The 9,997-nt window shown below is 39.8% G+C and overlaps 1 long non-coding RNA gene across 1 annotated transcript; it reads left to right on the top strand.

Moving 5' to 3' along the window:
- The first annotated feature begins 1,233 nt into the window (after positions 1 to 1,233).
- Positions 1,234 to 5,324, top strand: LOC129167823 (uncharacterized). The gene is made up of 3 exons (XR_008566172.2): positions 1,234 to 1,505; positions 1,865 to 1,963; positions 3,854 to 5,324. It is a non-coding gene; the product is annotated as an uncharacterized lncRNA (long non-coding RNA).
- Positions 5,325 to 9,997: the final 4,673 nt, after the last annotated feature.

Genomic DNA, 9,997 nt, shown 5'->3' with positions numbered 1-9,997 from the left:
AAGAGCAAGTCACCTCCTACCAGAGTATTACTCCACTCCCACTTCCTGTTTGAAAAATGCAACAAATGCTGTTGCCTAGCAGACAGAGAGGGCGGAGCCGCTAACAAATACACACACAGAGACTCACAACGACGCTGTGACATCATATCGTACCAGCTAAGGGTGCCTCTTAGCCATTAGCGATGGCAGATTTAAATTCAACTGCAGTGCAGAGTTTTTACCTGACAACAGCACAGTACTGACAGTTTTAGGCAGAAATTTTAAATTTAACCTAAAACGCACTAAAGTGCAAAATTATTGACTACACGTGTCTGCAGCACGATTAGACACATATTTATCTAGTTTATCAGGAAAAAAAAGTTGATCTGTGGGTGACTTTCTTTTTAATATAATGTTATGTTAGGCATTTGACAATTTAATTTTCTGTAATTCACTTTTCTTGGGGTCTTCTTGCTTCTCTCTCAAACGTTCTGTTATTATAAGAGGCATGTTAATGATCACACAACAACACACGAATGACGATGAAAAACATCTAAATAAATTTGTAGAGGAAACGATTGAAAAATTAGGTACTGCTCTGTTTGTTGTCTATACTCCCCACAGCATCTCAAATATTTCGGAAACAGTTTAGTAAAATGGTTAAAAGTGAATTATTCATCACATATCAAAAGACTTCTTTAGTTTAGTGGACAAATATTTTCAATGACAATTGCATTTTATTTATTTATTTATTTATTTATTTATTTATTTTGCTGTTTTCTTATCCAGGAAATAACAAGTAAAAATATATTTTCTATTTCATGCCCTGAAGTGAAAGTACATTTGTTGAATCTACACTCAAGAAAAATATAAACACAACACCTTTGTTTCTGCTCCGATTTTTCATGAGATGAACTTAAAGATCTAAAATTCATTGTTACAGGTGGCCTGTAGGGTGGCCTTTTATTGTGGGCACTATAAGGTACACCTGTGCATTACTCATGATGTTGGATCAGCATCTTGATGTGGCACACCTGTGAGGTGGGATGGATTATCTCAGCAAAGCACAAGTGCTCACTATCACACATTTAGACTGATTTGTGAACAATGTTTGAGAGAAATGGTAATATTGTGTATCTGGAATGAATTTTAGATCTTAAAGTCCATCTCATGAAAAATCAGAGCAGAAACAAAGGTGTTGTGTGTATATTTTTGTTGAGTGTACATAAAACATGTGAATGTGGATCAATGAACTCAAGTAGAACTTCCAAACAGGATTTATGTGCAACTGTCTTATGATCACTGTTCATTTTCCATCTGATTTTTCTCACCACATTGTCATAGATCAGCAAGATTATGGGCTAAACAAAACCTCCCCGTGTCAAAAAGGAGCGTAAACACTCCCCTCATCCACTTCCCTGCAGCCAGAGAGGAACGTGCCTGCCTGCCTACATGCAGTTCTGGATTTGCATGGCAAATATCCTCACAATAAAACCTGCCCCACTGATGGACTGCAAACAAACCCTGTAAGGTTTTTTCCATCCAGCATACGTGTGGTAGCCTGAACCTGAGAGATTTTGGCTCACACTGGAAACGTACTTAGATTATTCATCACCTTGGGCTTTGGTTTGCATGCTTGGGTAGAGAGGTGCACGCTGCTCTGCTCAGCTAAGAGCTCGTTGAGCAGGCTTGCTGTTAATCTGAGGAATGTTGTTGCCCAGTGAACAGAGTAAATGAGGTCTTAGTCAGATTAAATGTCACAGGTCTGAAGGACTAAGGGTGGTGGAATCTAGTCAAAACAGATCTCTTTATGGTAGTCACGATGTCTGACGCCAACTGGCGGCAAACACATGCCTTTCCTAACACTTGTCCCACTTCTTCTCAGGTGCCGTGCACAACACCGACGTCTCTCCTTTGTCTGTGGGTGCAGAGGAGGTCGAGTCAACAGCTTCTCATCCCACTAACCTACCTACGGTGCAGCTCTGTGAGTGCACACATGCAGCACCACTCGGCTGTACTACGATTTCAACTCAATAGGTGGCACCAAAAATAAAAACCAATTCACATATTCCAAATATCAAACAGGAACAATGGGATTCAATCTTGGGAATAAATAGGATTAAATTTGACCAAATAGGCAAGTGAGGGGAGCTAAAGTGATTTTGACAGCATTGTGAGGGTGTGGGAGTTTGTCAGCTTGTAAATGAAGAATTGTAAATCTTTTCTGGAATAAGGAAATTCCAATCTCTTGCACCTACAGAGGTGGTATTCTCTACAAGGACAATCTGAAAGCAGGATTAAGACAATCCCTGAGATAGTCTTTAATCCCTTAACCAATGACTTTAAATATGTTTTATAAATTTATGCCATGGTGTGGTTTTTAAATGGTTTACCAATCTGTTATCTGCAGTAAATAGTCCCTTTTCAGAAAAAATTCCTGATCCAACAGTTTTTTTTTAACCTAGGACCCTGCCAGTGACTGTTATGGCTATAAAGACTGAGACGACCTTTGGAGAGTTTTACAAAGAAACTCACTTGCTCATAATGTGGTACTTTGAAAGAATCTTGAGCATTTTGTAGTTTAACGAGTGAAATAATATGTTTAATTCTTTAAGTGACCCTCATGTCCTAACGCACATTTGTTAGGGACAAGCTGCATAAATGTGTCTTTTTGACTTGTAATCAAGTAAATTATTTCAGATGGAAGTATGAGGACTGATTTTCCATCTGGTCATTTACATTTTTTGCATCGTTACAAACTCTGAATGTCACACAGATGAAGAAGAAACTCCTGCACAGTCTCCCTGATGTCAATCCTGCTGCAGCCTGTAAACAAGGGGATTAAAACAATTGAATGGAGAGAGTATCTTTCCTTTATCTATGTGCAAAGCTCAGTAATTAGCAGCCCTAGGAGTCACAAAGCAAAAGCCTCAGTGTGTGTGTGTGTGTGTGTGTGTGTGTGTGTGTGTGTGTGTGTGTGTGTGTGTGTGTGTGCGTGCGTGCGTGCGTGCGTGCGCACATGCATGTGGGTGTGTGTAAGAGCTCTGTGCAAGTAAGGCTGAATCCACAGAGGGGAAGGGTCATGAGTTTAGGAAGACAAAACATTCCTGGATTATCCTCTCCAGCCACCTCCCCACGTTGTTGATTTGCCTGTTTTAGAGTGTTTTAAACATTGTGGCGTTCAGCTCAGAAAAACAACAGGATCTTTCACCTTTGATTCACTTAGCTGCTCCTCAGTTACACAAGCACAACATGCTCAAGTACGCTACATAAATCAGTGGGTGTGCACCTTTTCCTTCCCCTCAGGGCTGATGAAGGTTCAAATTGTAGTCTCCATATATGACAGAGGAACAGGGTGTTCAGAAAAACATACACCTGATACACTTTGCTCCCCAGTAAGTTCAGCATCTTCTCAAAACGTTGCAGTAAAATGAGTTTTTGCACATTATCCTCGGGGTTCAAATCTATCCGCATCTTCTCTGTATCTTTAATTTATTCTCAGCACCTTTTGAAACTTTTCTTTCTTTTGTTTTTGCACTTTTTATTTTGAGATGGTCTTTTGCAGTCCTGGGTATGACCTTTTAAAGATTATAATCTTGACACAAAGCGCCTTATAGTTTGACATCTCCCACAGGAGCTTCACTTTTTTGTTTTTAACACAACCTACTAAAGTTTGTCTCAAGACATTTGATAATTGAGTTATCAGTTATGTTTCCTATGTAAGTAAACCCAGCGGATTACATCAAGTCACCGGCACAAGTCAGTGACTTGATGTCCTGCAGAGGTCCAATGGGACTTTCACATCTGGATCGGCTCAGATCTGCTAGGTTAACTGTGTTCACATCTGGGTAATCTGTGCGTTTTCCACGCTCAGGTGACCGTTTTGTTGGACCTGCTCCCCAGCGGATGTGGTTTGGTTTCCATGTGGTTTCCACAACGATCATTCATCACTGAGTCCAATCAGAACATTCATACCGGCTACGGCGCAGCGTGGATTTGGATGTGGAGCTCTGGAAAGCTTCTGCATGGATAGTCATGAAGTTGAAGAAGTTATCTGAGCCAGACAGGAAGTGAGACGTGTTTCAGCCAGGTGCATCCAGTTTATTTTAAAATAAAACACATGTTGTATTAAATTTGCCAGTTTTTGCTTTTTTTTTTTTTTTTTACAGGTCTACGTTTAAACGTATTGTGTCAGTATTTCTTATCATCAGGTGCTCTTGTGGGAGCAGATTTCTGAACACAAACCGCAGTCAGTGCGAAATCCATGCGGCCTCGTGCCACATTCTATGTGAAACAGGTTTAAGAAGGAGGCAGAGCCAGGGACAACCGTCAATCCTGCAGGATCAGGCTGAATAAGGTCTAAACATTTTCTCTGCATTCATTTTTTTTTTCAATCTTTTATTTTCATTTATTGACATTAAAATAAAAATACAGAACTAAATTGCTGCAAGCCAAAATGAAAAAGGGGACAGAAAGAAGAAAAACTTATGTTGTCTGCCCCTTTTAACTAAAAAAACATTAATACAAATGAAATAATCATATGATTCTTAAACAAATTGAACAATATAGTTCCTGGACTTGTTGGCCGACACAATCTCAACCCATGAATTTGAAAAAAAAAGAAAATTTACACAGAAAGAAGCATTAAGTTATAGATCTATATACATACATATATACACATATGAATACATACTAGTTTATTTTATTTTATTTTTCCTTTCATCCCCCCAACCCCCTTCCCCTCACACATTTATGTAACAGATCTATATAAGTTAATCATTTCATTTTTTATCTCTTTTTTGAAAATCAATATTGTTTTTGCATTCTTGATTTCAGTATTTAATTTATTCCACAATTTAACTCCATATATGGACACACAATGTTCCTCTACGAGTATCCGATGTCTAGGTATGTTAAATAATTCATGTCCTTTTAAATCATATTTGCTATGTCTTTTTGAAAATCTTTTGATTAATCCTGCAGGTACGTTCCTTTTGTTTGTATTATACATACATTTTAAAATAATGTAGTCCACCAGATCATAGAATTTCTATGTTTTTAATTTTATAAATAATGGATTGGATGGATCTCTGTAGTTGCTCCTTGTGATTATTCTTATTGCTTTTTTCTGTAAGATGTAAATGGAATTTGTGTATTTTTTATATGTTGTTCCCCAGATTTCAATGCAGTAGTTCAGGTACGGTATGATCAGTGAGTTATATAACAAATATAGTGAATTATTATCAAGCAACCATTTTGCTCTATGTAACAGTGCAATAGTTTTAGATATTTTAGTTTTGACACTGTTTATATGCAGCTTCCAAGACATTTTTTCATCAATGATGACTCCCAGATACTTGACTTCTTTAACTCTTTTAATATTAACCTCATCTATATTTAATAAAATTTCATCACTTGAATATGCATTACTAAATATCGTAAAACATGATTTATCACTGTTTAATGATAGTTTGTTCCCATCAAACCATAGTTTAACTTTTTTCATCTCTGTATCACTTCTATCATCTGCTCAACATTATCTCCTGAATGGTAAAAAGTTGTATCATCTGCAAATAAGGTGGAAGGTGCAATTATAGTTTCTAAATGAACAAACTATGGGTATATGCTGACAACATGGATTTCCCATCATCTCTGGAGATTAGATACCGTCCAGCATGGCAGTTTATTTTCTAAAGCAAAGCCTGTACTTCCTCTTTAGGACAGCTTTATCTCTGAGAACCCAGCCTCCACCCGTTTCATGTTCTGCATCACACTTGTTGTGGCTCCTGGTCTGTGTGGCTACTTGGTTTCCCACACCTGGACCCAAACACACTTATCTACACACAGATTAAACAGCCAAGGTCACCTGTGCTATCCTCTCCTCTCCTCCCTGTCCAGACCCAGGCCTGAACCCACCTCCCACCCCCACCTCACTCCCATCTTCACATGTGAAGTCAAACAGTCTTCTTTCTCACACTGATGGGGCCCTTGAGGCAACGTGCAAGGTTAAAGGATTTGTTTTATCACCGATAAGAAGCATTTCATGGCAGATTTGAACCGGAGTACACTTCCTGAGAGGATGTGTCGGTGACAGCTTTATCCACAAAGTGTAAGAGTGACAGAGCCAGAGAGTCAGTACATGCGCCGGACGGTCAAGGTTGGGTCGGAGTCAGATGCCTCACACAGCAAAGGCTATGGAGGAAGAAGAGTGCTCAGGCTCAGGAAGATGGTGTGTTCTGCACAACATCAAAGACCCGTTGAGTTGGGATTACAACAGACCCTGGCTGTGGTGTTGCTTCTGTTTGCACAGAAAAGATTTTAGTAATATTTTCTGAGAGTCGGAGTCTGCGATGAACAAGGTCATCCAACTCTGAACATTTAGTTCTGGAGTCATTTGAATTTGTCTGTTTTTGTTGGTTTTGTATAAATAAAGACAATAGCTCAAATCACAGCTCACCAACAAAAACTCTGTCATAGAAAATAAAGAAATAAAAGTAAAAAAAAGAATATGATTTTATTTATAGAACAATGTTTATAACCTGAGAAACAACAACAATAAAAATGAAAAATACTGATGAATACGCTGGAGTGGTTCACAGTCGAGTGTGAAGAAGCTGGGGTGAGAATCAGCTCCTCTAAATTCGAGACCTTGGTCGTAAGTTGGAAAAGGGTAGAATGCCTTTTCCGGGTCAGGGATGAGGTTCCGTCTCAAATAGAGGAGTTTAAGTATCTCAGAGTCTTGTTCGAGTAAGGGTAAGATGGAGCAGGAGACTGTTGCTGCATCTGCAGTGATGCGGGCGTTGTACCGGTCTGTCGTGGTGAAGAGAGAGCTGAGCTGAAAGGTGGAGCTCTCGATTTACCGGTCAATCTATTCCCTCAACTATGGTCATGAGTTTTGGGTAGTGACCGAAAGAACAAGATTGCTAGTACAAGTGGCTGAGATGAGTTTTCTCTGCAGGGTGGCTGGGCTCTCCCTTAGAGATAGAGTGAGAAACTTGGTCATCCGGGAGGGGCTCGGAGTAGATTTGCTGCTCCTCCACATCGAGAGGAGCCAGTTGAGGTGGCTTGGGCATCTGATTAGGATGCCTCCTGGACGCCTCCCTGGTGAGGTTTTCTGGGCACGTCTAACCGGGAGAAGACCTAAAGGAAGACCCAGGAAATGATGGAGGGACTATGTCCCTCTGCTGGCCAGGGAACGCCTTGGGATTTCCCTGGAGGAGCTGACCCAAGTAGCTGGGGAGAGGGAAGTATGGGCCTCCCTGCTTAAGCTTGGTTTATGCTTGACGCATTTACTTAACGCTTGGTGATGCGGCTCGCGGATGGAACGCGCTTCACAACTTGCAGCGTTTATGGTTCATGCGGCTTGTCTCTGCGGTGAGCCAATATTCTCCCAAACTGTAGGGGCAGCATGGAGCTCTATGGCATGCATCCAACACTACACCATAGTAGAAGTAAAAATTACTGTTGTTTACAACGTGGCATTCCAGCATTTTTAACAGCGTTCTCGTCTTTTCCAACAGTGCGAGCTATTTCTCTCCAAGAATTATTAACAACATTTTGATCACGGTGATCTCTGAGAGCTGAATCATACAAATGTCTGTATTTACGAACCTCTGCCATACTAGTTCTTGCCAGTCCACCATGTTTTTCCGCGTCTGACTGTCCGCGTGGTTAGAAAATTTCCTAGGTGCGCGGTACGAAAAGTTTGAGCCGTGCGGAGGAGGGGCGGAGGGGCGTGATTGTTAAAATGACGCGCGAAGCCGTGCGAACCTCGCGGACGCGTCAAGCATAAACCAACCTTAAGGCTGCTGCCAACGTGACCCGAACCCCGATAAGTGGATGAAAATGAATGGATGATATTGATGAATTAATTTAAAAGTCAAAACAGCTGTTAAACAGTCTGAGTTTAATGCAGAATTATTACATTTTTTGCACAAATTTATGTTTATGTTGTGTTTATGTTTACGTATTTAGCAGACGCTTTTGTCTAAAAATTTATATTCTCTATGAGACTTTCACATAAACAAAAGCAGAAGTGTTTAAATGCAATTAAAAGTGAGAGCCCTGCCATAGGGGGTGGGGGTGTCACTCTTAAAATGTTATTTCAATAACAACTAATGATAAAATATTACTTGATGATTAGATTTTTTGTTTTTCTTTGTGTTTGTTGCACATTTGCACACTTTTCTCGTTTGCTCTTCCCATCATTTGTATTCAACTGTTTTCTTGAGAAACCATATTATTTAGCTAGCCATTTTCTGATTGCTACTGTTGACTCTAACTTCATTTCATTTACGTACACTTTAATGCTTGTTACTGTATGTGTATTGTAATAAGTTATCCTTTTGCCCTTGGAGATTATGAACGTACATCTGAACACTTGTAAATTCATATCACTTCATTTGTGCTGTTGTTTTATTTCTGGCCCCTTTTCTTTGGCTTCATGTGAAATCAGGAGCAGGAACACTCATGAGTGCAGATCAGAGAGGGGGATAAAAGTTCCCAGGATTCCGGTATCCCAGAAACCTGACAATGACCCTTTGTGCCCCCACGGATGGATACTTCTGACCCTCTGCAGACCCAGTAGCTTTAATGACCCGCAAAGAAAAAAACTTAAAGCAAATTTAAGTCCAAAACTAATGGTTACTGTGGAAAATAGGAGCAAATAATACGTTTTACTTTTAATTTATTTTAATTTATTTTTTCACTCAAGATTCATTTAGAAAGACAGATTTCTGTTTGTTTTTTTAGTACGTTGTTTTCATTTGAAGATAGAAATGAGCTTAAGAAATCCAAATACCTGCATTCTATTAACTTGTTTTGAAGTACTTAAAAGATATATTTATGGTCACATTTTATGCACAGATTTGTTTTAAACGTTTCTGCAAGTGAATGAGATTTCTGAACCATCATTTTACAACAAAACTGACACATGCTGTCAAAAGCACAATAATGTTACCTTTGCTTTTGTAAGAGAAGCAGGTTATTATTAAAAGTTTCACACTGTCACTCATATTGCAGGTGGCTGTTGGCTCCTCCCACATGCTTTTCCAGTTTTCAAAGCTCACAACACTTTATTGTGTTGTTGAGTTTATTCAGTTTTTCTTATTAGTGGTTCAACAAAATCAACACAGAAACCAGACAAGAGAAGCGCGTACCAAAGCATCATAACCAGTATGGAAGTAGAGCCAGGAAAATAATGCAGATTGGAGTTTGGTTAAAACCTTTTTTTACTTTGTATTTTGTTGGTAAAATTTTTAGAAAGTGTATGAAAAGACCTGTAACACTGATTTATGAAAATGAAACAACTGGAGATGCTCGATATTGGCTTTTTAATTTTTTTTTTTACCAATATCCAACATTGTCTAAGGGCCGTGATATACTTCCTGTTTAATGATGTGTTGGCGCAGACAGCGGGCTGCGTCTTATGGCTCGCCATTGTTCACATACTTTTTGCTACGGGGTGACGGTGGCACAGGTGTTAAGTGCTTGTCCCGTAATCAGAAGGTTGCAGGTTTGAGCCCTGCTCAGTTTGTCGCTGTCATTGTGTCCTTGGGCAAGACACTTAACCCACGTTACCTGCTGGTGGTGATCTGATCGGAAGGGCCGGTGGCTCAGATGAACCTGAACTATGAAGCATAAGTCAGCTGTAGGGGGAAGTAGCTTCAGATGTCTTATTTCCTGATATTTGGACATCTCGCCTTGGACTGGCGAAAAGCAATACCACTCACTGACTGTTTGCTATGCAACGCTGATCTCCACAAATAACTCAAGACTGAAGGAGTTCTGCTGTGTGATGGAGTTGCAAATGCTTGTGGTTAGCACTTACTACCGTTGTATGTTGTTTTCTGGACGCTAATACAATAATTGCCTTCCCCGTTGTTGTCATGTTCTGTGGTATTCTTTTGACCCACGACATGCAGAATCAGAGACGGGAAGAGGGAGGTAAGAAAATAAATAATTTATTTTAAACTGGAGAACTCAAAGCGCTGCTCAAACTGATGCAGGATGTGCCAGG

Source organism: Nothobranchius furzeri, chromosome 8 (genome assembly GCF_043380555.1).
Source record: "Nothobranchius furzeri strain GRZ-AD chromosome 8, NfurGRZ-RIMD1, whole genome shotgun sequence".
NCBI classification, from domain to species: Eukaryota; Metazoa; Chordata; class Actinopteri; order Cyprinodontiformes; family Nothobranchiidae; genus Nothobranchius; species Nothobranchius furzeri.
This window is presented reverse-complemented; position numbering and strand designations above follow the sequence as displayed.